This window comes from Hemitrygon akajei, chromosome 4 (genome assembly GCF_048418815.1).
Source record: "Hemitrygon akajei chromosome 4, sHemAka1.3, whole genome shotgun sequence".
Taxonomy (NCBI): domain Eukaryota; kingdom Metazoa; phylum Chordata; class Chondrichthyes; order Myliobatiformes; family Dasyatidae; genus Hemitrygon; species Hemitrygon akajei.
In genome coordinates this window covers 163179346-163206542 of record NC_133127.1, presented here as the reverse complement: position 1 = coordinate 163206542, position 27197 = coordinate 163179346, and the positions used below count along the sequence as shown (strand labels likewise).

At 43.0% G+C, this 27197-nt stretch overlaps 4 non-coding genes across 4 annotated transcripts; all 4 read left to right on the top strand.

Annotated features, from left to right (window-relative positions):
• The first annotated feature begins 9836 nt into the window (after positions 1-9836).
• trnae-uuc (transfer RNA glutamic acid (anticodon UUC)) lies at positions 9837-9908 on the top strand. Its single transcript has one exon. It is a non-coding gene; the product is annotated as a tRNA-Glu (tRNA).
• A 1142-nt stretch (positions 9909-11050) lies between these two features.
• On the top strand, positions 11051-11122 carry trnae-uuc (transfer RNA glutamic acid (anticodon UUC)). The gene has a single exon. It is a non-coding gene; the product is annotated as a tRNA-Glu (tRNA).
• Positions 11123-19655: 8533 nt separating this feature from the next.
• trnan-guu (transfer RNA asparagine (anticodon GUU)) lies at positions 19656-19729 on the top strand. Its single transcript has one exon. It is a non-coding gene; the product is annotated as a tRNA-Asn (tRNA).
• Positions 19730-19899: 170 nt separating this feature from the next.
• trnav-aac (transfer RNA valine (anticodon AAC)) lies at positions 19900-19972 on the top strand. Its single transcript has one exon. It is a non-coding gene; the product is annotated as a tRNA-Val (tRNA).
• Positions 19973-27197: the final 7225 nt, after the last annotated feature.

Genomic DNA, 27197 nt, shown 5'->3' with positions numbered 1-27197 from the left:
CTGAACGTTTGGCATGCAAAGATGCATACATCAGGATGCTTTTGATTGATGAATCAGCATATAGGATAAGATTGAGAATCTGGCTGAGTGGTGCCACAGAAACAACTACTCACTCAATGCCAGCAAGACCAAGGAGATGACTACTGACTTCAGGAGGAGGAAATCAGAGATTGATTAGCCACTCCTCAAAGGGGTATCAGTTGTCGAGTGGGTCAGCAACTTCAAATTCCTCGGTGTTATCATTTCAGAGGATCTATCCTGGGTCCAGCATGTATGTGGCATTATGAAGAAAGCACGCTAGTGCCTCTACTTTTTAGAAGTTTGCGAAGATTTGGCACATCATCTAATTCTTTGACAATCTTCTACAGATACACAGTGGAGAGTATATTGAATGGTTGCATCACAGCCTGTATGGAAAAAAATCAATGCCCTTGAACAGAAAAGCCTACAAAAAGTAGTAGATATTGTCCAGTCCATCAAAGGTTACGCCCTCTCCACTATTCAGGCCATATTCTCTTCGCACTGCTGCCATCAGGAAGGAGGTATAAGAGCCTCAGGACCCACACCACCAGGTTCATGAGCAATTATTACCCTCCAACCTATTAGGCACATGAAACAGAGGGGAGAACTTTACTCAACCTCATTCACCCCATCACTGAACTGTTCCAACAACCTGTGGACTCACTTTCAAGGACTCTTCCTCTCATGTTCTCAATATTTATTGCTAATTTAGTGTTACTTTATATTCTTTCTTTTTTATTTGCACAGATTGTTGTCTTTTGCACATTGTTTGTCTGTCCTGTTGGGTGGGGTCTTTCATTGATTCTATTGTGTTTCTTGTATTTACTGTGAATACCTGTATGAAAATGAATCTTAGGGTTGTAGATGGTGGCATATATCCACCATCCTAATGGGCAGAGAATTCTAGAGAACACTTAATTTCCAAGGGAAGAAATTTCTACACACCCTATTTTAAATGACCAACTCTTTATTTTGTCACTATGTCCTATTGTTCATGACTGTCTCGCTGGCAGAAACATTTCCACATCTACTGTCAAGCTCCCTTAGGATCTTATGCATTTGAAGTTCACCCCGTCTTTCTTCTAAACTCCAAGGAATACAGACCCAAACTATCTACACTTCCTTGCCTAACCCTAACCCTCTCATCCCTAGAATTAGTCTGGTGAATCTCCTTTGTATGTGTATGAACTGCACAGTATATATCCTTCCATGGAAATATTTTCAAAGAAATAATTTTTGGAAGTGAACCTATAAGAAGTAATAGGTTCACTTCCAAATTCCTCTCCCAGTTTTATAATATCACAGCTAGGAAGTACATTGCCAATCCTTCATCATTGCCGGGTACCTAGTAATCAACAGTGTAGAGGGATCTCTTCCATCATACAGATTGCAACAATTCAAACACGAAGCTTGTCATTCACTTGTCCAGGAAAACTAGGCATTTGTAATCAATGCCCGCATCCAGGAAATGAATACATTTTTAAAACCATAGCCGGTTGATATTTATACAACAAGGAAAATGTATGTAGTTTGGTTAAAAACGTTCTTTCAAGTATTAGATGTAAGAAATGCAGATGAATCTTATCTCAACCACATATCTGTGATTTTAGCAAGAGTGAGATTTAACCTCTTTTTGAAAACTGACTGAAAATGCTGTTTCCTCTCTGTAGAACTTGATAATTTTCAGATAATTCTCTTTCTCATGACTTCTGCATTAAAATACATGCAAAGATATAAACATGACTGAAATGTAGCTATATTCTTGTGCAATCATTTTGAATATTGACTCAATACAGGGTAAATGAAGTTAAGTACAGATACAATGGATGGGCATGTTTCCTTACCATATGACCTTGATTCTCATCCCACACAAGATAATTATTCACATCCGCCCGTCTATTTTACAGCTACCCAAATGACTGTTGAAAGCTCAGTTGAGTATCTGCATGCTCTTTACTGAATATGAGTCTGTGCAATAGAATTATTTTCAGGGAATTATTTTTACAGTATCGATAAATGTTAAATGGTAATGTTATAAATGCATTTTCTTGTAATAAGAACCAGGTTCCTCAATAAATGCTATCGGGCTGAGTGTGTGACATCTATAAATTTCTGTCCACTAATCTGAATAGAAAGAAAATCATAACAAACTATTTCAAGCGGCTGAAAGGTTATGCCCTGACAACGTTCAGTGCGCCTGAACCCACAGTCACCAATGTAGATGTAAATCAGCCTTTCAGAGAGTGAAACCATGGGCCGATGGTGCCCGTGGCTGTGTCTTTGGATCCTGTGCAACTCAACTGGCGGGGATATTTGCAGACATTTTTCCCTCTCTCTGCTTCAATCTGAGCTACCCACCTGCTTTAAGAAGACCTCTGTCAACCCAGTCCCCAAAGAAAGCAAGGTAATCAGCCTTACTGCCCTGTGGCTCTGACATCTACACCACGAAATGCTTCAAAACGCCACTCATGGCACACGTTAAGTCCAGCTTCCCAGACACGCGGCCATTTGCTTACAACTGAAGAAGCAGATCTGCTGTGGATGCCCTCTCCCTGACCTTACACTCGTCTCTAGACAGTAAAGACACTTACGTTAGACTATCGTTTATTGACTACTCCTCTGCCTACTCTACTATAGTTCCTGGCAAGCTCATTACCACACTCCTACTCTACTCTCTGCACAACCATGACTACATTTCCAGATTCCGCTCTACTCCACCTACAAGTTTGCAGATGATACCACCATAGTGGGCTGCAGGGCTGCATCTCAGGTAATGACGAGTTGGGGTACAGGAAGGAGATAAGGACCTTAGTGACATGCTGTCATGAGAAAAACCTTCCCTCACTGTCAGCAAAACAAAAGAGATGATCATTGACTTCTGGAATGGAGCACATGCTCCTGTCTATATTAACAGTGTTGAGGGTTGAGAGCTTCAAATTCCAAGGAGGACTGTTTGAAGTAGTGAGGGAGAGGTTGACATCTTGCAGGGTGGGAGCCATTTGAAAGCTGCAAGTCTCTTTGGGAGTGAGTCATTGTTCAAACCAATAAAAAGCAAAGAGGTGTAAGCGGAGTGGCTATTGTGTGATTGAGGCAATTGTAGGGTGGTCTGGCTTTGGCTCAACAGACTTGACCACATTAACGGTATTGTATTATAGACCACACAACTGTCTGCAGGATTTAGAGGAGTAAATTTATAGAGAGATCGCAGACTGTTGCAAGAAACATGAGTTTGTGATAGTACGTGATTTTACTTTTCCTTGTATTGACTGAGACTCCCATACTGTAAGAGGGCTGGATAGGAAAGAGGTTGTCAAATATGTTCAGGAAAGTTTCTTTAATAAGTACATGGAAGTCCCAGCTAGAGAGAGTGTGATACTAGATCTCCTATTAGGGAATGAGACAGAGCAGGTGACAGAAGTTTGTGTAGGGGAAGTCATTGCATCTGGTGATCACAATGTCATTAGTTTTGAGGAAATTATGGAAAAACATAGGTCTGGTCCTCAAGTTGGGATTCTATATTGGATAAGGCCAATTTTGATGGTATCAGAAAGGCTCTGGTAAGTGTGGATCTGTGTCAGGTTGTTTACTGGCAAAGTGTGCTTGGTAAATGGGAGGCCTTCAAAAGTGAAATTTTGAGAATACAGACTTTGTATGATCTAGTGAAAACAAAAGGCTGAGGAAGTTACCAGGAAAACTGATGAAGGCAAGACAGTGGATGCTGTCTACATGGACTTCATCAAGGCCTTTGACAAGGAACAGCATGGGAGGTTGGTCAACAAGGTTCAGTTGCTTGGCGTTCAAGATGAGACAGTAAATTGGATTAGACATTGGCTTTCCAGAAGAAGCCAGAGAGTGGTTGTAGATGGTTGACTCCCTGACTGGAGGCCTGTGACTAGTGGTGTGCCGCAGGATCAGTACTGGGACTGTCATTGTTTGTCATCTTTATCAGTGATCTGGATGATGATGTGGTAAACTGTATCAGAAACGGTATCTGCAGATGACACCAAGATTGGGAATGTAGCGTTTAGTGAGGAAGGCTATGAAAGCTCGAAGCAGGATCTGTACCAGCTGGAAAAATTAGCTGAAAAATGCCAGTTGGAGGCACATTATTTTTAATTGATATACCATAGAAAACATCCTATCTGCATAATATTCAGATTCATATTCAAATTCATTTATTTATCAAATATACAGTGAAATGTATTGGTTCAGCGGTTCCATTTAATATCAGAGAATGTATACAATATACAACCTGAAATTTGTACTCTTCACAGACATCCACAAAAAAGAAGAAAACCCCAAAGAATGAAGGACTGAAAAATGTTAGAACCCCAAAGCCCCCTCCCCCCCCAGGCACAAGCAGCAGCAAAGGATCAACCTTCCCCCTTTCCCCACGTTCCAGCAGAAAACATCAGCCCCCACCACCACCCACTATGGAAGCAATAGCAAAGCCCACACAGAGGCCAGATCTAGAGTCCGTTAAAAGCCACTGTTCATCCCAAAGATTGACATTTCATGTGCTCTCTCTCTCTCACTAACTAACGAGGAAGACAGAGGTATCACTCCTTCCACAGTGAGAGAGCAGGTCAACAGCTTGCTGTTCCAATGTTACAGCCTGCAGTGTCACGTTCATTTCGTGTTCCCCTGCCTCGAAGACCACCAGACTCTCACTCAACATCAAAAGAGGAAGAGAGAGAGAGCGCGATCGCTCGAGTGCAGAGGCCTCTCTCGATGTTCTGATAGCCGCACCCGCTGTCTCAAAGCTCTGATCTCCTGCGGCTCTTTAGCCAGCGACACCGGTGAGGAACCGGGTCATCCACGGGGCTGCAGCAGGCCACACCACAGAGACACACATCTGCCAAGCCGCTCCTGGAGATATTAAAAACTCTAGGCCACTGGGCAGTCTCTGCGAGGGGGAACCCACCACCATGAAGAACCAGAGTTTGTGTGCAGCCGTAGATCATGGACTCTGACAGGCACACAGCTACCTTCAAAACTTCTCTGTGGATTGTCACCTTGTCGTGGTGGAGAAGCTTGTGTGGTCCTGAGATCCCGAGAGCGATGCCGTCTGGAGCTATGCTCCTGGTAGGGTCACCCATGGCGGTAAGGTCAAGGGTGAGGTCCCTGACAAAGAACAATCCAACCAAGACCTCAACGGTGGAACAGGCGGATGAAGTCACTTCGAACTCAACGGCTGTAAAGGCGGATGAAGGTGGCAACAAATCCATCAGCTCCAATCGTCGTGGTTTCCATGCCTTTGGAATCAGTTGGTTGATTTGTGAAATATCATGTGCTTCTTGGAGTGCAACATCAAGTACTCATTAAACAAATACACACACAGGCATCTTCACTCTGTGGAAACAGAACGAAGACCATCATCCTCGACCTCGAGGGATAGCCACGACTATGATGACCTTCAAAAGGAAAGAAGAGACATTAAAGAGAAAACTTTTAACTGTTTCGCAGATGATCTCGAAGAAGTCGGTTTGCTTTAACCAACCAACGTAACTTAAGGATGTGCTGAGGGCAGCTGCAAATGTCACCACACATTTCAAAACAACAGCATTACAAACTCTTTCCTGTCACCCACTTTCACACAGAAACAGGCCTCCAATCCCAGCACATGCTGTCTACCAGTCCTTGACCCTGTACTCTGACACCACAGACATTAGGCCCAGACTTGCAGACGTGTCTCTGCGACCTTCAGCTTCAGCCTCTGGTATTAACTGCAGGACTCACCAATCACAGAACTTTGAACATCGGGCCTCAACCTCTGGGCTCACATGGACTTACAGCCCTGCAGCTCAGTGACCTGGTGTACACCCTGACCTGTGGGGTCACCAGCCCTTGTCCATGAACTTGCCGACTTCGGTTACTGACACAGAGATCGACAGCCTTCATCCTTAGTGCTTGCCAATCCACCATCCATGGGGATCGCTGGCTTTCAACCATGAAGTGCTTCGCCCTGAACTCTGACCTCTGGCTTCTACAGTTGACTGTCCCTGACTTCTAACTCTCCCTCATCCCTGTCCCTAAACCCTAACCTGACCCCTAACTCCCTGTACTGACCCCCAGACCATCCCTACAGACCTAAAAACAAATAATTTGAAGCCACGACCTCCAGACTCTGTAGTTCAGCACTATCTTGATCAGAACTTGACTGAATTGTGTGTTCTGTGGTAAAAAACACAGCTTAGTTTGACAACTGATCTGCACATGACTGCACGAAACTGCTGAGAGTTATGGACCCAGCTCAGTACTTCACTCCAAAGAAGTGTGTGTACTGTATCTATACTGCATCAGTAAAAAGCCAGCATAATCAAATCAAATGTCTATCCTCTCTTCTCCCCTCTTCCATTGGGCAGAAGATACAAAAGCCAAGAGCATATATCACCAAGGACAGCTTCTGGCCTGTTGCTATAGGACTAGTAAATATTTCCCTAGTTTGATAAATTGGACCCTTGACCTCACTAAACACTACCTCATTATGATCCATCACTGTTTTTGTCTACCTGCAGTGCACCCTCTCTGTAGCTGTTATTGTTTTACCTTATTCTACTTCAATGCACTGTGTAATGAACTGATCTGTATGAACAGTATGAAAGACAAGCTTTGCACTGCATTTTGGTACATGTGACAATGATAAACCAATTCCTATAACTAAACCAAAACCAGAACTGATTAGGCTATTGATGCCTAGTTAAGCTAATCTTTTTGGGCTGTACATGGTCTTAGAACCATAGAACATTACAGCACAGAAACAGGCCCTTTGGCCCTTTTTGGCTGTGCTGAACCATTTTTCTGCCTAGTCCCACTGACCTGCACCTGGCCCATATCCTTCCATACCCCTCTCATCTATGTACCTGTCCAAGTTTTCCTTCAATGTTAAAAGTGAGCCCGCATTGACCACTTCATCTGGCAGTTCATTCCACACTCCCACCACCCTCTGTGAAGAAGCCCCCCCCCCCCAATGTTCCCTTTAAACTTTTCCCCCTTCACCCCTAACCCATGTCTTCTGGGTTTTTTTCCCCTAACCTCAGTGGAAAAAGCCTGCTTGTATTCACTCTATCTATACCCGTCATAATTTTATACACCTCTATCAAATTCTATCTCATTCTTCCACGCTCAGGGAATAAAGTCCTAACCTATTCAACCTTTCTCTGTAATTCAGTTTCTCAAGTCCCAGCAACATCCTTGTAAACCTTCTCTGCACTCTTTTAACCTTATTAATATCCTTCCTGTAACTAGGTGACCAAAACTGCACACAATACTCCAAATTCGGTCTCACCAATGTCTTATACAACCTCACCATTACATTCCAACTCTCTTCTCTCAATACTTTGATTTATAAAGGCCAATGTACCAAAAGCTCTCTTTATGACCCTATCCACCTCTGATAGTCTTCCTTCCTCCATTCTTTGCATATTCATTTGCTTATCTAAGAATCTCTTAAACCTCCCTATTGTATCTGCCTTTCCCATTCGCACTGGCAGCTTGTCCCAAACACCCACCACTCCCCATGCAAAAATGTAACCTGGACATCTCTAAAATGTCTCCCTTTCACTTCAACTGCATAGCCTCAATTATTAGACATTTCTGCCAATGGGGTAAAATACCCGCCACCGTACATAATTTTATAAACTTCTATCATGTCTCCTTTCATCCTCTACTGCTCCAGAGAAATCAACCCTAATTATAACCTCTCCTTATAGCACTTTTCCTCTGATCTAGGTAGCGTCTTGGTAAATCTTTTCTGCACCTTCTCCAAAGCCTCCACATCCTTCCTGTAATGAGGTTGAGCAGGACTGAATGTAATACCCCATCTGTAGCCTATGTAGGGCTTTACAAAATGGCAACATATCATCCTAGCTCTCAAACTCAATATCTCAACAAACAAAGGCAAACATGACTTACCCTTCTTTACCACCCAATGTACATGTTAGCCACTTCCACAGAGCTATGGAGTTGGACCCCAAGATCCCAGAAAATGAAAAAAAAACTGTTTTCATGTCATTTTAGTTCCTTTAGGTTCATTCTATGACCCCTAATTCTTCACGCCTCTGTTAATGAGATATTTTCCCCATCTATTTTGCCAATAACCTATATGATTTTAACTACCTCAATCAGATCACCTTGCAATCTCCTCTGTTCCAAGGAGAACAAAGCCTGCTTCTTCTGTACCTCTGCATCTGTTTTCTAAACTGTGACAACCAAAACTGGGCACAATATTCCAGATGTGACCAAAATCATTTTAATAAAATTGTGAAATTTGATAAATAGTGAATTGTAAAATTGTGAATTCCTTGCTCTTGAACTCGATTCCTCAGTATAAAGCCCACTATTTCTCTGTTTCCTGTTAGCCAATTTCTACCTACACTGCTACAACTATTAATAATTCACAAACTGCAGCTTGGCTACAAATCTACTATACTGCACTTTATCAAATGTTTTTTTAGAGAATGATAACTATCCGAGCAAGCAGATGAATTTGATCCATCAACTTTAACACTTTATCAAACACCTCTATTGCTTTTTAGCCATAATTTTAAAAATCCATGATGGTTGTTCTCTTATAAGTCTACACTTGTTCAATAATTGCTAGTTCTATCTTTATTAATGTTTATCAAATTGAAACTGACTGGTCTGCATTACTAGATTCAGCTGCAAAGTCTTTTCTTAACTCACCTGTTTTATTCTGGCTGTTGTTCTACACACAGACACTGAGTGCCCCTGAACATAGAACAGTACAGCACGGGACATGGCTTGTGCCAATCATGATGCCCATTCAAGGTAAATCCATTGGCCTATAGTCTATATCCCTCCATTCTCTGCGCACGTGCTTGTCTAAATATTGCTGTTGTATTTGCTTCCAGCGCTTCCCTGGTAGTGAGTTCCAGGTCTACCACTTCCTGTATATAAAAGACATCCTTTGTGTATCTCTTTTAAACTTCCCCCTTGCACTTCATAGTGAGAGAAAACTGGATGGCTGTGCAGGATGAAAGTGATCTATCTTGGAGTAGGTTGAACAGTAGCACAACATTGTGGACCAAAGGCCTTGGCCAATGCTGTGCAATCTTCTATGTTCTACGTTCACCCTAAAACAATGCTATCTGGTACTTCCACCCTGGGGGAAAAGATATATTATCTACACATCTATGCCTCTCGATACACTTCTATCAGGTCGCCCCTCAAACTCCAGCACTTTCCCGAGAAAAAAACAACCCAACTTTGTATAACCGCTCCTTATAGCTAATCCTCTCACCTAGGCAACATCCTGGTACACCTCTCCAAAGCCTCCACATCCTTCCTATAATGCGGCAACAAGAATTGCACACGGTACTCCAAATGTGGCCTAACCAACGTTTTATAGAACTGCAATGCGACTTCCTGAATTTTCTACTCAACACCCCTCCTGATGAAAGCAATATAACTTGATCTCTCTAGACATCGTTTCTGAGAGTCCGCCCGTTAACTGTATTGCATTTAACCTCCCCAGATTGAAACACCTAACGCTGGATTTAATCTCCATCTCCTGCTTCTTTAACACTTTTCCAACTGGTCTATATCCTTACGAATCTTTTGACAATCTTCCCAACTTTGTACAATTCCAGCAAATTTAACGTTGTCTGCTAACTTACCAACCAGCTGACCTACATTTGTGTATGTGTGTATATATATAGTCAGATTATAAAATATAAAAGTGCTCTTTTATTAAAAGATAAAATTGAAAATTAACATCAAAATACACTTTAGGAAAGAACATTTTGAAAGAGATCAGGTTAATTAATATATTTAGTAATCGACCCATGAACTTCTCCCATATGGTCTAGCGGTTAGGATTCCTGGTTTTCACCCAGGCGGCCCGGGTTCGACTCCCGGTATGGGAAGCAGTTATTTTATGTTTTTTGTTCTATTGACAGTTGACGATCCCAGTAGTACTTGGCTTGATCGCATTTATACTACGTTTAGTGGTCAGGATAAATCAACACACTATCCCTTCCTATCTGATTTGATGCCTTTGTTGAATTTATTATTCGGCTTTCTTAGACACATCGCTGGTAAAGCTAACATTTATCAATTGCTGCGCCACTTTCAGAAACGATTGTATTTTTTTCCACGACGGCAATCCCACGATGATGTTGGGTGGGAGGTTTCAGGACTCAGATCCATAAAAGGGATTGTGATCTAGATGCCCAGGATTTTCTATGAGTTGGAGGGAAACTTCAGCGGTGGTTTTCCCATCCGTTTGCTGCTCTTGTCCGTCTTGGCTTAGAGGTCACAACCAAGTATGGGAGATGCTTACGGAGTAACCCGGGAAATTAATTGCAGAAAATCATAAACTCTAAAGATTATGCAGATGCTGGAAATCTTGAGCAATACACACAAAATGTTGGAATAACTCAGCACGTAGTCAGCATCTATGGAGGGGAATAAACAGATGACGATTCCAGCCGAGACCTTTCATCAGGACTGGAAAGGAAGGGGGCAGAAGCCTTGCCCCTTCTCTTCTCCTCACCTGCCCATCTGCTTCCCCCTTCGTTCCATAGTCCCCTGTCCTCTCTTCTTCTTCTTCCTCTTCCTCCCCCTTCTCCTCTTTTTCCTCTTCTCCTCCTCCTCCTCATTCCTTTTCTTCTCCTTCCTCTTCCTCCCCTTCTCCTCCTCCTCCTCCTCCTCCTCCTCATTCCTTTTCTTCTCCTTCTTTTTCTTCTTCTTCCTATCACCTCCCAGTTTCTTAATTCATTCCCCCCACGACCCCCAGCTACCTTTCCCCTCACCTATCACACGTTTGTACTCCAACCTTCTCGCCCATTTTCTTCTGCTACCTTCCTTTCGAAAAATAAATCAGAAAGATCATATATGACTATATAAGTTCTGCGAAGTAATTATCACACATGGAAAAGTACAGCACCATACAGGCCCTTCGACTCACGATACAGTATCGGCCAATATTGTAATCAACTGCAGTCCATCCAACTCCTACAGAGGTGCACATTTATTAAGACGTTTTGTGAGCTTGTCAATATCAATCTCCCATATGGTCTAGCGGTTAGGATTCCTGGTTTTCACCCAGGCGGCCCGGGTTCGACTCCCGGTATGGGAATTGAATATTTTTTCCCCCTTCCTCTTTTCGTTGTAGTTTAATCCCTTTTTAAAATCTCTTTTTCTTCCGATACACACTGAAGTCGGGACAGTCCTTATTTATTTTTCTATTGAAATTAACATTAACTGCGTGCTCTTTCTATAATGGCTGGTGTAGCTCAGCAGTAGTTTTCACGTTAGACCAGGAGGGACCACTGCAGCATAAATCTACAGAACCATGAATCATAGAGAACCGCCGCCAAAGCGTTGTGTTGTTTAGAAAGGGAAGTGCCAATAATGGCAGTGTTCCGTACATTTTTTTGAGGATTTGGGTTCATAATTTAAAGCGAACGTCATCGCGACTCCACATTTAATATATATTCAATGAGGGCTTTCCAGTGCACCGTTTACAAAGGCGGAATATTGTTTAGCGGTGGTTTGGTTTTTTAATTCGGTCACTCTGTATCGTGTTCCGGGTGCAACATATTTAAGACGGACACGAAAATGGCAAGTTTGATCGAGTAATCGGTCTATAGTTCCGAGTTACGGTGATATGACTCTAACGCGCCTTCGTTTAGCTTGTTAATTCCGGTTTGTAATTAAACCTTACAGCGCTCTCACCAGGCAGTGGCAACAAAGTTCTCTTCGCTTTACCACAAACAAAAACATGTCCAGAGGGAGGAAAAGAAACTTTAAAATGCCGGCCACGCTTCAGAAGTAGATAGATTCCCGGACATACGGGAACCGAGGGAGTTTAGGAGCTGAGTTGAAAGATATGGAGGAGTGATGAGCACGCCCCAATGGCTGGATGGCGCCCTCCTGCTCCTAATGTTTTGCGTTTCTTCATGTGATGCAAGAAAATGCTGGGTTTGTCAGTGTAGGAGAACAAAAGGGAGGTAACCAAGAGCAACATGCAACTGTTAGCAATGGTATCTTGCTATCAGGGACTCTCCATGCAGGGTTTATAACCCAAACGTCCGAATTTCTCCCCCCACCCTATGCCCCATTGTTGCTGCTCGACCTGCTGAGTCTCTCCAGCAAACAGTTTACTACATCTACTATTATACTTTCCTTTTGTCCCGCAACGCTAATCTCGTCTGTCTTTCTTGGATCATAAGGGCTTTTACCTTTTCTGACCTGTATGCTATACAGGGCCTTGTCAAAAAAACAGGTTGTGTCTTCAACTCTCCTTATTGCCTCCTCAAAAAATCAGTCTTTAGACATCACTCCCCACACAATGCATGCCTTATGCCTTAGAATGGACAAACCAAAGTTTGGAGTGTGTAAAAAAAAACAGACTGCTGAACGAACTCACCCTGTCAAGCAGCTTCTGTGAAGTTATAAGTAATTTCTTGGAGATAAATTTTAATCATGTGTTTTGGATTTGTGGCTATTTTTAGAAAGTATGCCCCATTAATATTAAAACATTGGAATATCATGCACATACAGTTCATAAAGATCAAATCAATACAGTGCATTGAGATAGAACAAGGTAAAACAAGCCACAGAGAAAATAAAATGCAGGCAGAAAATAAGGGGCCAGGTCATAAAGAAGTAGATAGTTGAGGTCAAGAGTCTATCTTAGACCATAAGACATAGGGGCAGAATTAGCCCACTGGTCCCTCAAGTCTGCTCCGCCATTCAGTCATGGCTGATCCTTTTTTCTTCTCCCCATAACCTTAGATGCCATGTCAATCAAGAACTTGTCAATCTCTGCCTTAAATACACCTAATGACCTGGCCTTCATAGCTGCATGAGGCTTTGCCCTCTTGTCCTAGACTCCCATGATTGAATGGCAGAGCAGACTCGATGGGCCAGATGGCCTAATTCTGCTCATATGTCTTATGGTCTTATAAGATAGACTCTTGACCTCAACTATTATTGGAGTATAAAGTCGCAAAGTGTAACCAAAACTATGTAGTCAGCTTTGTGTTTGCTATTTGCTATGTATGTATCCAATTTAGTAGGAGAATGAAATCTCTGTATTGTCTCTGTACTATTGAACACATCAGTGACTCTCAAGTAAGCCAATGTAAATGTAGCCAAATAAGAAGATAATGGTGTGTTAATGAGAGGCTAGCTGAGAGATGTAGATTATGTAGTCAGCTTTGAGTTTGCTATTTGCTATGCATGTATCCAATTTAGTAGGAGAATGAAATCTTAAGAATGTAGAAGATAATGATGTGTTAATGAGAGGTAGCTAAGAGATGTAGATTAGAACATGATTAAGTCAATGGGTAGAAACAATAGTGGCCGATGTACTTGTGATACGCAACTGTAGACCGATTGGATATGCTAATGAACGAAACCAGGAGATTGCTATAAAAAATGCTATGTACAAGGATCGGTGGGCAATCAGCTCAATGACTGTCTCAGCTTTGATTTGCAAATTAAAGTTTAACCCTTCTTGAAGAATCTTCTGCGTCTCCTGGTCGTTTGTGGGGCACGAGAAACCACGACACTATCTACTTCGTTATGACCTGGCCCCTTATTTTCTGCCTGCATTTCATTTTCTCTGGGAAACATGGGAAACTTCCTTTCCACATCTACTCTGTCTAGGCCTTTCAACATTTGAAAGGTTTCGGTGAGAACCCCTCTCATCCTTCTGAATTCCAGCGAATACAGACCCAGAGCCATCAAGCGTTGTTCGTATGATAACCCTTTCATTCCTGGAACAATCCTTGTGAACCTCCTCTGGACCGTCTCCAATGCCAGCAATATAGGGGATAGGTAAAAATCCGAAAAGCAGGACCTCCAGGGTGGTAATCTCTGGATTGCTACCTGTGCCACATGCCAATGAGGGTAGGAATAGGATGATTTGGCAGATGAATGTGTGGCTGAGGAACTGGTGTAGGGGGCAGGCAGGGTTTCAGATTTCTGTATCATTGGGATCTCTTCTAGGGAACGTACAACCCGTAAATAGAAGGACAGGTTCTACCTGAACCTGAGGGTGACCAATATCCTAGCAGGCAGGTTTACTAGAGCTTCTGGGGAGCTTTCAACTAACTTGACATGGGGATGGGAACTGGAAATATATGGCTAAGGATGGGATATTTGGTATACAACTAGATGCACTGTGCAGTGAGATTGTCAGGAAAGACAGGCAGATGACAGGGGAAAATAGCAGTTAGTGTGGTGAAGCATGGGGACAAAATCAAAAAGTGTGATGAATACAAGGGTGCATTGTAGGGTATAGGCAGGAGAGAACAAATGAGATACTTGATATATAAGAAATTCAAGAGAACACTTAAGAAGGAAATCAGGAGGGCTAAAAGAAGGCATGAGGTTGCTCCAGCAGACATGGTAAAGGAAAACATCAAGGGTTTCTACAGATATATTAAGAGCTAAAGGGCAGCAAGGGAAAAAATACGTCAACTGGAAGATCAGTGTGGCAATCTATGAATAAACTCTAAGCCAGGAAATTATATGCCAGTGAGCCTAACATTAGTACTGGGTAAATTATTGGAATGTATTCTAAGGAATATTATGGATATTCAGGGTTTGATTAGGGATAGTCAACACAGCCTTGTGCATGGTAGGTCGTTTTTTATCCAATCGGATAGAGGATTTTTGAAGAAGTTACCAGAAATGTTGATGAAGGCAAGGCTGTGGATGTTGTCTACATAGACTTGAGCAAGGCCTTTGAGAGGGAGGTAGGTCAAGAAGGTTCAGTCGCTTGGCATTCTAGGTGAGGAAGTAAATTGGATTAAACATGGGTTTCACGGGAAAAGCCAGAGAGTGGCAGTAGATGCAACACACACAGAATGCTGGAGTAACTCAGCAGGCCAGGCAGCCTCTATGAAAAAAGTACAGTCGACATTTCGGGCCAAAACCCTTCAGCGGGACTAGAGATAAAAAACTGAGGAGTAGATTAAAAAGGTCGGGCTAGGGGAGTGAGAACCAACAGGAATAGGTGAAACCTGGGGGGTTGGGGGGATAAAGTGAAGAGCTGGGGAGGAGCACCAGAGGGAGGTGATGGGTGGGCAAGGAGATAAGATGAGAGAGGGAAAAGGGGATGGGAAATGGAGAAGGCAGTGGAGCATTACCGGAGGTTTGAGAAATCAATGTCATGCCATCATGTTGAAGGCTACCAAATGGAATGTAAGGTGTTGCTACTCCAACCTCATCACGAAGCTGGAGGAGGCCATAAACGGACATATCGGAATGGGAATGGGAAGAGGAATTAAAATGGGTGGCCACTGGGAGATCCTGCTTGTTCTGGCAGACAGAGCGTAGATGCTTGCTGAAGTGGTCTCCCAACCTCTTCCATTTCACGCCCATCTGCCCTTGCCCCATCCTCCCGTCATCCTACCAGAGATAGGATTCCTTTTGTCCTCACCTACCACTTACCAGCCTCTGCGTCCAGCACATAATTCTGCAAAACTTCTGCCACCTCGAACGGGATCCCACCACCAAGCACATCTTTCCCTCCCCTCCCCTCCACTTTCAGCTTTCCGCAGGGATTGCTCCCTATGCGACTCCCTTGCCCGTTCGTTCCTTCCCACTAATCTCGCTCCTGGCACCTATTCTTGCAAGTGAAACAAGTGCAACACCTGCCTTTACACCTCTTCCCTCACTACCATTCAGGGCCCTATACAGTCCTTCCAGGTGAGGCAACACTTCATCAGTGAGTCTGTTGGGGTCATATACTGTGTTCAATGCTCCTGGTGTGACCTCCTGTATATCAGTGAGATCAATGTAGATTGGGAGACCAGCTCTATCCACCAGAAGAAGCAGGACATCCCAGTGGCCACCCATTTTAATTCCACTTCCCATTCCGATTCCAATATGACCATCCATGGCCTCCTCCACTGTCATGATGAGGCCACACTGAGGTTGCAGGAACAACACTCTGATGGCATGAGCATCGATTTCTCAAACTTCCAGTAATGTCCCCCAACCCCAACCACTCCTCCCCCTTCTCCTTTTCCCATCCTCTTTTCCCGCCCATCACCTCCATCTGATGCCCCTTCCCCACATTTTCTTTCTTCCATGGTCTTCTGTTTCTTTCACCAATCAATTTCCCAGCTCCTCCTCCAGGTTTCACTTATCACCTGGTGTCTCTCTCTCCTCTCCCCACCTTTTAAATCTACTCCTCAGCCTTTTCTCCCCAGTCCTGCTGAAGGGTTTCAGCCCGAAACGTTGACTGTTCTTTCTTTTCATGGATGCTGCCTGTTCTGCTGAGTTCGTCCAGCATTTTGTGTGTGTGTTGCACGGATTTCCAGCATCTGCAGATATTCTCTTGTTTGTGGCAGTAGATGGTTGCCTCTCTGATTGGTGGCCTGTGAGTAGCTGTGTGCCACAGGAATAGGTGCTGGGTCTGCTGTTGTTTATCATCCAGATCAATGATCTGGAGGATAATGTGGCAAACAGCAGATCTGCCAATGACACCAAGACTAGGGGTGTAGTGGACAGTGAGGAAGACCATCAGAGCTTGCAGCAGGAAAAATTGGCAGATGGAATTTAATGCAGACAAATGTGAATTGTTGGCCTTTGAGAGGGTAAACCAGGGTAGGACTTACACGGTGAGCAGTAGGACACTGAGGAGTGTGGTGGAGCAGAGTGATCGGGTAATACAGATCCATAATTCCTGAAAAGTATCGTCACAAATCAATAGGGTCGTAAAGAGAACTTTTGGCACTTTAGCCTTCATAAATCTAAGTACTGAGTATAGAAGTTGGAATGTTATGTTGAAGTTGTATTAGACGTTAAGGTCTAACTTGGAGTACTGTATGCAGTTTGGTCACCTACCTACAGGAAAGATGCCAATAATACTGAATGAGTGCAGAGAAAATTTATAAGAACACTGCCAGGACTGTAGGACCTGAGTTATAGGGAAAGTTTGAATAGGTTAGGACTTAATTCCCCAGAACATAGGAGAATGAAGAGTGATTTAAAAGAGGTATACAAAATTATGAGAGGTATAGATGGGGTAAATGCAAGCGGGCTTTTTTTCCACTGAGGTAGGGAGATCCTGGAACTAGAGGTCATGGGTTAAGTGTGAAAGGTGAAATATTTGGGGGGAACGCAAGGGGGAATTTTTTAAACTCAGAGTGTGGTGAGAGTGTGTAATAAGCTGCCAGTGGAAGTGGTGGATGCAGGTTCCATTTTAACACTTAAGAGAAGTTTGGATAGGTAAGTGGATGGCAGGGTGGGGGAGGGTGGGTGTATGGTCCAGTTGCAGGTCAATTGGACTAGGCAGATAAATGGTTTGGCACAGACTAGATGGGCCGAACAGCCTGTTTATGTGCTGTTGTGTTCTATAATTCTAATAGTTCACCATTCATTGCCATCATCTTTATTTACCCCATAAAATTATAAAACGATATTTCAGGCTCTTGCTTAACCCATCATCTCTACACACAGGTGATCTTTTTGGTTATAAAGGCCTTACTCTTTTGTTAGCTATCTTCCTGTTGTTTATCTACTCATAAACCATGTTTGGATTCCCTCTAGCGACCCTCACAAAATTCTGGAGGAACTCTGCATGTCAGGCAGCAGCATCTATGGAGGGGAATAAACAGTCGTCATGACCCTTCATCGGGACCGGGAGGAAGGGTTCATAAACCAAAATAAGAAAGGTGGTGGGGAGGGCGATCGGGTGGAGTACAGGTGATAGGTGAGACCCAACGAGGTGGAAGGTGGTGGGTGGGAAGTATTCAACTCATTTGTTAACACCATTGACCAGACAAGGACGTCCTAGACCACCTACCCCCAACGAGATTGTCTCCACTCTTTTATCCACCTGACTGCAAGCTGTTTCCTCTTCCTCGGCTGTCTTTATTCCTTAGCTGTAAATTACTTTAATCTTTTTAATCTCATCTGAGGGTTGACCTCAATTACCCTACTTACTTTTGAGTCCGAAGTGAATGTGTGTTAGAGGTTTTGTTATACTCCATTGGTTGCAGAGGCTGGTGGTTTACAGGGATTCGAAAGTCAGCTTAAGCTGTGAGGATTACATTCCTTGACTTCTCTAGTGCCTTTAACACCATCCAGCCCAAGATCTTAAGGCACAAACTAACGGAGATGAGAGTAGACTCTCACATGGTGGATTGGATAGTGGACTACTTGACAGATAGACCTCAGTATGTGCGGTTGGGAGACTGTAGGTCTGACACGGTGGTCAGCAGCACAGGAGCGCCGCAGGGGACCGTGCTCTCTCCGGTCCTGTTCACCCTGTACACATCGGACTTTCAATATAACTCGGAGTCCTGCCATGTGCAGAAGTTCGCTAATGACACGGCCATAGTGGGGTGTGTCAGGAATGGACAGGAGGAGGAGTATAGGAAACTGATACAGGACTTTGTGATATGGTGCAACTCAAACTACCTGCGTCTCAATATCACCAAGACCAAGGAGATGGTGGTGGACTTTAGGAGATCTAGGCCTCATATGGAGCCAGTGATCATTAATGGAGAATGTGTGGAGCAGGTTAAGACCTACAAGTATCTGGGAGTACAGTTAGACGAGAAGCTAGACTGGACTGCCAACACAGATGCCTTGTGCAGGAAGGCACAGAGTCGACTGTACTTCCTTAGAAGGTTGGTGTCATTCAATGTCTGTAGTGAGATGCTGAAGGTGTTCTATAGGTCAGTTGTGGAGAGCGCCCTCTTCTTTGTGGTGGCGTGTTGGGGAGGAAGCATTAAGAAGAGGGACGCCTCACGTCTTAATAAGCTGGTAAGGAAGGCGGGCTCTGTCGTGGGCAAAGTTTAACATCGGTAGCTGAGCGAAGGGCGCTGAGTAGGCTACGGTCAATTATGGAAAACTCTGAACATCCTCTACATAGCACCATCCAGAGACAGAGAAGCAGTTTCAGCGACAGGTTACTATCGATGCAATGCTCCTCAGACAGGATGAAGAGGTCAATACTCCCCAATGCCATTAGGCTTTACAATTCAACCGCCAGGACTTAAGAACTTTTTAAAAGCTATTATTAATGCTTTTTGAGATAGTGATTTAGATGCATATCATATTTTTTACTGAGTTAAGTATTGTATGTAATTAGTTTTGCTACAACAAGTGTATGGGACATTGGAAAAAAGTTGAATTTCCCCATGGGGATGAATAAAGTATCTATCTATCTATCTATCTAAGCGAGTGGTCGGAAATGATTGCAATATTTGCGCAGCGAGGTTACTTATAGAAATTCAATAGTTCAGCCAAAACGTCGACTGTACTCTTTTCCATTGATGCTGCCTGGCCTGCTGAGTTCCTCCAGCATTTTGTGTGTGTTGCTTGGACTTCCAGCGTCTGCAGATTTTCTCTTGTTTCTCAGTTAATTCGTTGCGGCTTGCAGATGGGTTATATACACAGGGACAGCAGGATCTTCTTATTTATAATAGCAACACAACTAATGAACCAATCACAATATTTTGTCACCAACACACACAAAATGACGAAGGGTCTCGGCTCGAAACGTCGACAGCGCTTCTCCCTATAGATGCTGTCTGGCCTGCTGTGTTCCATCAGCGTTTTGTGTGTGTTGCTTGAATTTCCAGGATCTGCAGATTATTTTGTCCTAGTTCAGTTGTGTTTCTCATTCCATCGTCGTCATCGTCTCTGTGGCGCAATCGGTTAGCGCGTTCGGCTGTTAACCGAAAGGTTGGTGGTTCGAGCCCACCCAGGGACGTATGATGTTTTCCCTATTTGAAATTATTTTGATAGATTTAAAATACACTAGAAAGGAGTCAACTCTGATAATTTTAGCATAACTCAGTACATCATTGTAGATGTTTATATACTATACATGAAACTTCAATTACACATGGGGGGGAAGCAGGAAAGAATTTGTATGACTTGGTTTCCGTAGTGTAGTGGTTATCACGTTCGCCTAACACGCGAAAGGTCCCCGGTTCGAAACCGGGCGGAAACATTTCTATTTTAATTCATTAAATACTTAAACATCAAACATATAAACTGCGAACTGAAGCATTGTACTGTTCTCCGGTACAGTTACAACAGCGGAAGCTATATACTGCGTTGCTTGAATATCCAGCATCTTCAGATTTCCTCGTGTTTACTGCTGATTAAACATGTTTTCAATCCCAGGAATGGAATAAAATTGATATAATAATGTATTTCAACAATGTTAATAAAATCTTTTTAAACTAGACATTAGACTGCAGATGCTAGGAAAAAGAAAATCTGAAAATGCTGGAAGCATTCAGCAGATCCAGTCAGCGTCTTTAAAAATAAGAACATTTCAGGCTGAAGGCCGTTCTGACAGTCTTATTTTATTTTCCACCTCCCGGCTATTTCTTTGTATTCATTCGAGTTCTTGCTAATATGTGCAACCTGATCAAAGTATGTGAAAAACAAGAAAGAAACCAGTTTAAAAAGCAAATTCCACTAGGGACAAAAGGACAGTCCGTACACGGAGCACAGGATGTTGGAAATGTCTTATGTAGCTACTTCTCATCTGTACTCACTAAGGAGTGCATTTGTAATTGGAGAATTCATGTCAGAGCTGGTGAACAGATAGACATACTTTATTGATCCCGAGGGAAATTGGGTTTCGTTACAGTCGCACCAACCAAGAATAGGTAGAAATATAGCAATATGAAAAGCATAAATAATTAAATAATAATAAGTAATCCGGGAACAGGTTATAATAGAAGACCTACAGCACAATACAGGCCCTTTGGCCCAAAAAGTTGTGCCGAACATGTCCCTACCTTAGAAATTACTAGGCTTACCCATACCTCTATTTTTCTAAGCTCCATGTACCTATCCAAAAGTCACTTAAAAGACCCTATCGATTCCACCTCCACCACTGTCGCCGGCAGCCCATTCCACGCACCCACCACTCTCTGCGTAAAAAAATTACCCCCGACATCTCCTCTGTACCTACTCCCCAGCACCTTAAACCTGTGTCCTCTATCATTAAAAAAAGAGATATAAAGTGGATTAAAGGTGGGTTACTCCCTGGGGCCTAGTTGGATGGATCCCTAGCTACTAAAGGAGCAAGGGAAAGCGATTTCTGGGGCCCTGGCAGAAATGATTAAATCTTTGGTTGCCACGGGTAAAGTCATGGTTGTGGTGGCAGACTGTAGGACAGTAAATAGTATGGCCGTGGGTGTGTTGAAGAACTGGTCCTGGCATAGAGGGATCCCTAAAGGCAGCAGTATAGATAGAAAAGGTGGTGAAGGCATGTGGGTTATTTGCCTTTATTAGCCAGGACACAGAATAAAACACAGAAGTTATGGTGCAACTTTAGAGCATGTAGTTTATGCCACGGCAAGAATAAAGTGTGTAGTTCGTCACCACAGACAGACTGGGTTTGTTTTCTATACAGCAGCAGAGGTAGAAGGGTTTCTGAGGGCAACAGAAAAAAATGAGTGAAACAAAAAAAATTTCTCATAACAGCTGCATAAAACCAAGGGGCACAAATTTAGGGTGAAGGATGTAGGGAAGTTTGCGTGGTATCTGAAACACATTGCCTGAGGTGGTGGTGGCAATACTCTCACAACATTTAAGCACTTAATCGAGTACTAGAATCCCTAAGGTGCAGAAGGCTATGAATGAAGTGCTGGTAACCAGGATTGCTATGGATTGGCATGAAATGGTTGGCATGGGCATGGTGTAGTAATGGACTGAGAGCCTGTTTCTGTTCTATAAGCAACCTTTGTTTTCCTTAATATTACTCTGTAAATCTTTTTATTTATCAACCTAAAAGGGAGACAAGTGTTCTGCTACAGCTTTGCTTGTCTATGTTTGGTTCTAGTTTACGTGTGTTGGATTTGTTCTCATCCCTTTGAAACTCACCTTTCTTACATTAAATCTTTTTGACATTAAATTGTTCCTTCTTTTATTTAACTACGCAAACCTTGTGGTATTATGATCAGTATCTTCTAAAATTTACTTTTTCAAAATGTCTTTTTTTGTCAAACAAAAATATTTTGCTTTATAGTTATCCCAGTGTCAGGAACGGGGCGGATGGACCCAAACGCAGGATGCAGACACTGAAGTACTGGGGGAGGACAGGATGGGGATGCCATGGCATTTAAGGGTGGAGCTGGGGTTCAGGTAGATAGAGTGTCGGGCAGGCAGAGTGGAGCGGGCTCCCGGGGTTTGGGCAGGTAGGCAGACAGGTCTAGGTGGCTAGATAGGCTGGCGGTGAGCCCTTCCTGGGCGGGTCGCATATGTCCCGGGTAGGGCCGCCTCCCAGGCAGAAACACCGGAGGCCTGGGCAAGATGCGAACCCCTAGGCAGGTGCGGGGCACAATCCCAGGGTTCGGGCGGAAGAGGAGGACGGGGCAGAAGCCCTGCCAGGCAGCGGCAGACCGGCCAGACCTGCCCGACGGAGCGAGGGGGGTAGGAACGGGCATAGGTCTAGGGTGACCAACACAACAGCCATGATAGCAGGAAAATCGGGAAAGGCCGGCAGACAGCACGACCGCGCGAACAAAACAAACGAGCGGAGAAGCGGGACCAGCGCATGGGAAGAAAGGTGGGGGAGAGGACCAACCTGGCAGTACTGGTACGGGGCAGAGAAGCATGATGAGGAGTAGATCTGAGCCCGAACAGGATAACAGAATGCAGAGAAGAGTTCGGAGCCGGCGGGGAAACAGAAGAGAACAAAACGACCACCCACCTGGTCCCAGTCCCAAGGCCCCTTATAAACACCTGCAGCTCAGTGAGTTACAGGTGTGCCTCCTTGAGCCAGGAGGGTCCGAACTAGTTCACGGGTGACGGGAGGGGCAATTGCAGGACCTGGAGTCCGGAGCACTCGGACCGGACCGAGACCCGGAACGCAGACTTCGGACCGGACCCTGACACCCAGATAGTTTTTAGAAACTCTTCCTTAGCACTATCAAGTTGATTTAGTTGGTCTCACATTCTCAGTGTCAGTCCAAACCCTGCGATTACCTCACTTCAAGTATTCATCCAATATTTTCATTTTGAATGATACCATTGCATCTATTTTCACCATCTTTCTAGGGAGTGCATTCTAGTTCATATCAATTGACTGTGTATGGATCATGGTTCTTTATGGTTGAAACTTCTTTTTAAAAAACTCCTTAATCTTCAGTGATCAATTCTTATGCCACTAGAAGATTATTATCAAAATCTTTATGCACCTATTGAGCTCTATTGAATATGTTGAACCTTCTCTGCTCCAATATAATAACTCCAGCATCTCAAGTTTGTCACAAAGGTGAAATCCCTTTTCCCCGGAACCCTTGGGTCATATTTCTACTCTACGTTATTAGTTGGGGGGGGGGGGGGCGGCGGAAACAATTGAGTAAAATTATCTTCAGTTTCGCCAACCCAGCTTTGCCGATAAACTGGACTGAAGGAAACAAGAGGGAGATTTATTACTTTAATGGAATAAAATTTATTACTTTAATGGAAATTTTACAAAGAACACACCATAATTAACCTAACATAATTCAGACAGCTCTGACGTTCAGTAAGATCAGGGCTTAAGTATAAACGTTGTCTAACCACGATTCCACTTCTTGCTGCCTTAGTAAAGCAGCCAACATAATCGAAGACCCCACCCTCCCTAGAAATTCTTTCTCCCTTCTCCCATTGGACAAAAGATACAAAAGGCTTAAAGCATTTACCACCAGGCTCAAGGATAGCTTCTTTCCCACTGTTATCAGACTCTTGAATGCACCTCAAAATTTTAAGACTCAAAAGTCAGAATCTACCTTCTGTTCTTACATTTTATTGTTTACCTGCATTGCACTTCTTCTATAACTTTTACACTTTATTCTGCATTGTTGTTGTTTTACCTCAATGCACTGTGTAATGATTTTAATCTGTGTAGAGTTTATAACACAAGCTTTTCAATGAATCTTGTTATATGTGACAATAACAAACCAATGCCAGTATCAATAAAATTTAATATTGAGTCTACACCAATAGCAGGTGATAATAGTGGGCTCCCTCACTCTACGCCTTGACCCTCAACACAGGAATGCCCAGGGCTGTGTCCTAAGCCCCCCCCCCCCCACCTTTACTCCCTGTATACCCATGACTGTGTTGACACCCACAGCTCCAATCTGCTAATACAATTTGCAGATGATACATTCATTGGCCTTATCTCAAATAATGAGGCAGCCTACAGAGAAGTCATCACCCTGACATGATGGTGTCAAGAAAACAATCTCTCCCTCAATGTCGCAAAAACAAAGGAGCTGGTTATAGACTACAGGAGGAATGGAGACAGGATCACCCCTATTGACATCAATGGATCTGGGATTGAGAGGGTGAACAGCTTTAAGTTCCTCAGTATACACATCACCAAGGATCTCAGATGGTCTGTACGTACCGGCTCTGTGGTGTTTAAAAAAAAGCACAACAGCGCCTCTTTCACCTCAGACGGTTGAAGAAGTTTGACATGAGTCCCCAAATCCTAAGAACTTTCTACAGGGGCATAATTGAGAGTTTCCTGACTGGCTGTGTCACTGCCTGGTATGGGACCTGTACTTCCCTCAATCGCAGGATTCTGCAAAGAGTGGTGTGGACAGCCCAGCACATCTGTGGATGTGAACCTCCCACTATTCAGGGCATTTACAGTGACAGGTGTGTAAAAAGGGCCCGAAGGATAATAGGGACCCGAGTCACTCCAATCACAAACTGTTCCAGCTGCTACCATCCAAGAAACAGTACTGCAGCATTAAAGCCAGGACCAACAGTTCTGAAACAGCTTCTTCCTCCAGACCATCAGACTGATTAATTCATGCTGACACAATCGTATTTCTAAGCTATATTGACTGTTCTGTTGTACATACTATTTATTACAAACTACTATAAATTACACATTGCACATTGAGACAGAGATGTAACAAAGACTTTTACTCCTGTAGGTGAAGGATGTAAAAAATAAAGTTAATTCAATTCAGTTAGCCAAGAGAAGAAAACTGCTGATGCAGAAAATCTGAAGTAACATTACAGTCTATACAGTACATTAATAGTATATTAAATAGAGTAGCTTAATCTTTTCTTCCCCGTTATTTCACCCCATCAGAGCAATTCATTTTGATCCACCCTTTTGGAATGTATCTGTTTGACTGGTTTGCTTTGTATTCCCATGGGAAATCTACACTTTTGAACACAGACAATTGTGAATGGCTACTTTAAAAAATCCACCACAAATTCACAACTTTACCAATCTATATTTTTAATTCTGTAAGATCTTTGTCAATGTTTTTTATACAAAATACAGAATATATTTGGGATAATCCAGTGCAAAGTATTTTAAATTATAATTTATTGCTGTCATTCTTTCAAAAATGAGTTTTTAGAAGTTCGCCATCAACAGGCAGGGTTACATAGGTGACAATGAGTCACCAAAACGGGTATGTTGTAAGAACTCAGCTAGTTAAGTGTGGAAGAAAAATAGTAAGACATTGTGACGAAAGTTAAAGGGTTAATGACCTTCTTCTAGTACGTGAATTCGAAGTCTGTAATCACTTATCTGCGACTAATGTACACTGTGTAACTGAAATGTGCTTTGTAGATGGGATGGGAAAATAACTGTCTGTGCTTCCTTGTTCTAAGAATCATCACAAGTCTTTGCTTGGGAAAGCCTGATATACTGTCCTGAGAACTAACACTTAAGAAAGTGTATAACCGCTCAAGGATATATAGTGCAACTTCGCTATTCTAACGAGTTGTAGTTGAAGTTGCCTCCTTTTTCAGATTTAAGTGCTTCTTGTCACATACACCTGAGGTATAAATAAGAGCGTAATCCATTGTTGAGCAGTCTCAGAACTCCGCTTTAGGTGTCTGGGCTCTCCATGATATCATGTAATAAAACTCTTTAGTCTGAAACAATTCTCTGAGTCTATTTTGTCTGCTGCTCCTGAGACTTTTTCCCCCACATTAAGTAACATCCATGGAAAGAGAAACAGAAGAGTTCCTGGTTCCAAGTCCTTCCAGCATTTCTGATATGGTTTCAAATTCCAGCATTGATCTGTCTCAGCCTCAGTCAACTTGACAGGTATTAGTTCCCCTTTCACGCATGGATTTCACACCTCTGCTACTTATAGCGGTGATATACACTCGGTGGCCACTCTGATCAGTGGTCATTAAATTACTGGCAAGGGTCCTGAGAGATGGGATTTATTTGCATTTGGGAAGATGGGTGCATGGGAAGTAATGTTTCACAAATTTGATCCAAGTTCTTGTTTGAAGTGGTGACCAAGAGGAGTGTCACAGTGACTGGTGCTGGTTGCTATGTTGTTTGCCATATAATGTGTATCAATTTGGTCAAAAATAAAGATGGCACTATTAGTGAATCTTTTTAAAAAACCATTGGACAGTGAAAAGAGATCTAAGATTACAGCAGTACAGTATATTAATCAACTATGTAAATGGACAAAGGCGAGGCAGGTGAAATTTAACTCACGATGAGTGCAAAGTGATCCATTTTCTGAAGTTACTTGTACAAGAGTTGGGACGCCCTGTTACAGTTGTACAAAATATTGATTGGGCCACACTTGTGGTACTGTATGCAGTTCTGATCATCATTCTCTAGGAAGGATGTGATTAGAGAGCATGCAGAAAGATTAATAAGTTTGTTGACAGGACTGGAGGTTGGATAGGCTAGGACATGTTTTTCCTGGAGCAAAGGAACTAAGATTTACAAAATAATGACGGGCATAGTTAAAGGAAAATGGTCAGTCTTTATTCCCCAGAATGAGAAGAGTCTAAAACTAGAAGGCATTCATTTAAGGTGAGAAGGGAATGATCTAAAGAATGTTTGAGAACAAATTTTTCCACAGAAAGGGTAATAAAGACAGACACATGCATAGGAATAAGTTTGGAAGGCTGCAGGCCAAATACAGGCAAATGGGATTAATTTAGGAATATAGGTCAGGGAGGATGAAATTAGCCAAAGGGTCTATTTCCATGCTGTATAACTATGAATCTAAAATAACTAGTATTGGTTTTCAGGACAAAGGGTCTGGGCCCAAAACATCGACAGTGCTTCTCCCTATAGATGCTGCCTGGCCTGCTGTGTTCCACCAGCATTTTGTGTGTTACTTTTGGAAAACCATGATTGGTTCAACCTTTCATATTTTCAATGTTCTGCACCCTTTCGCCACTCTCACAGGATTCGCTGGTCTTTAAACCCCACTTCA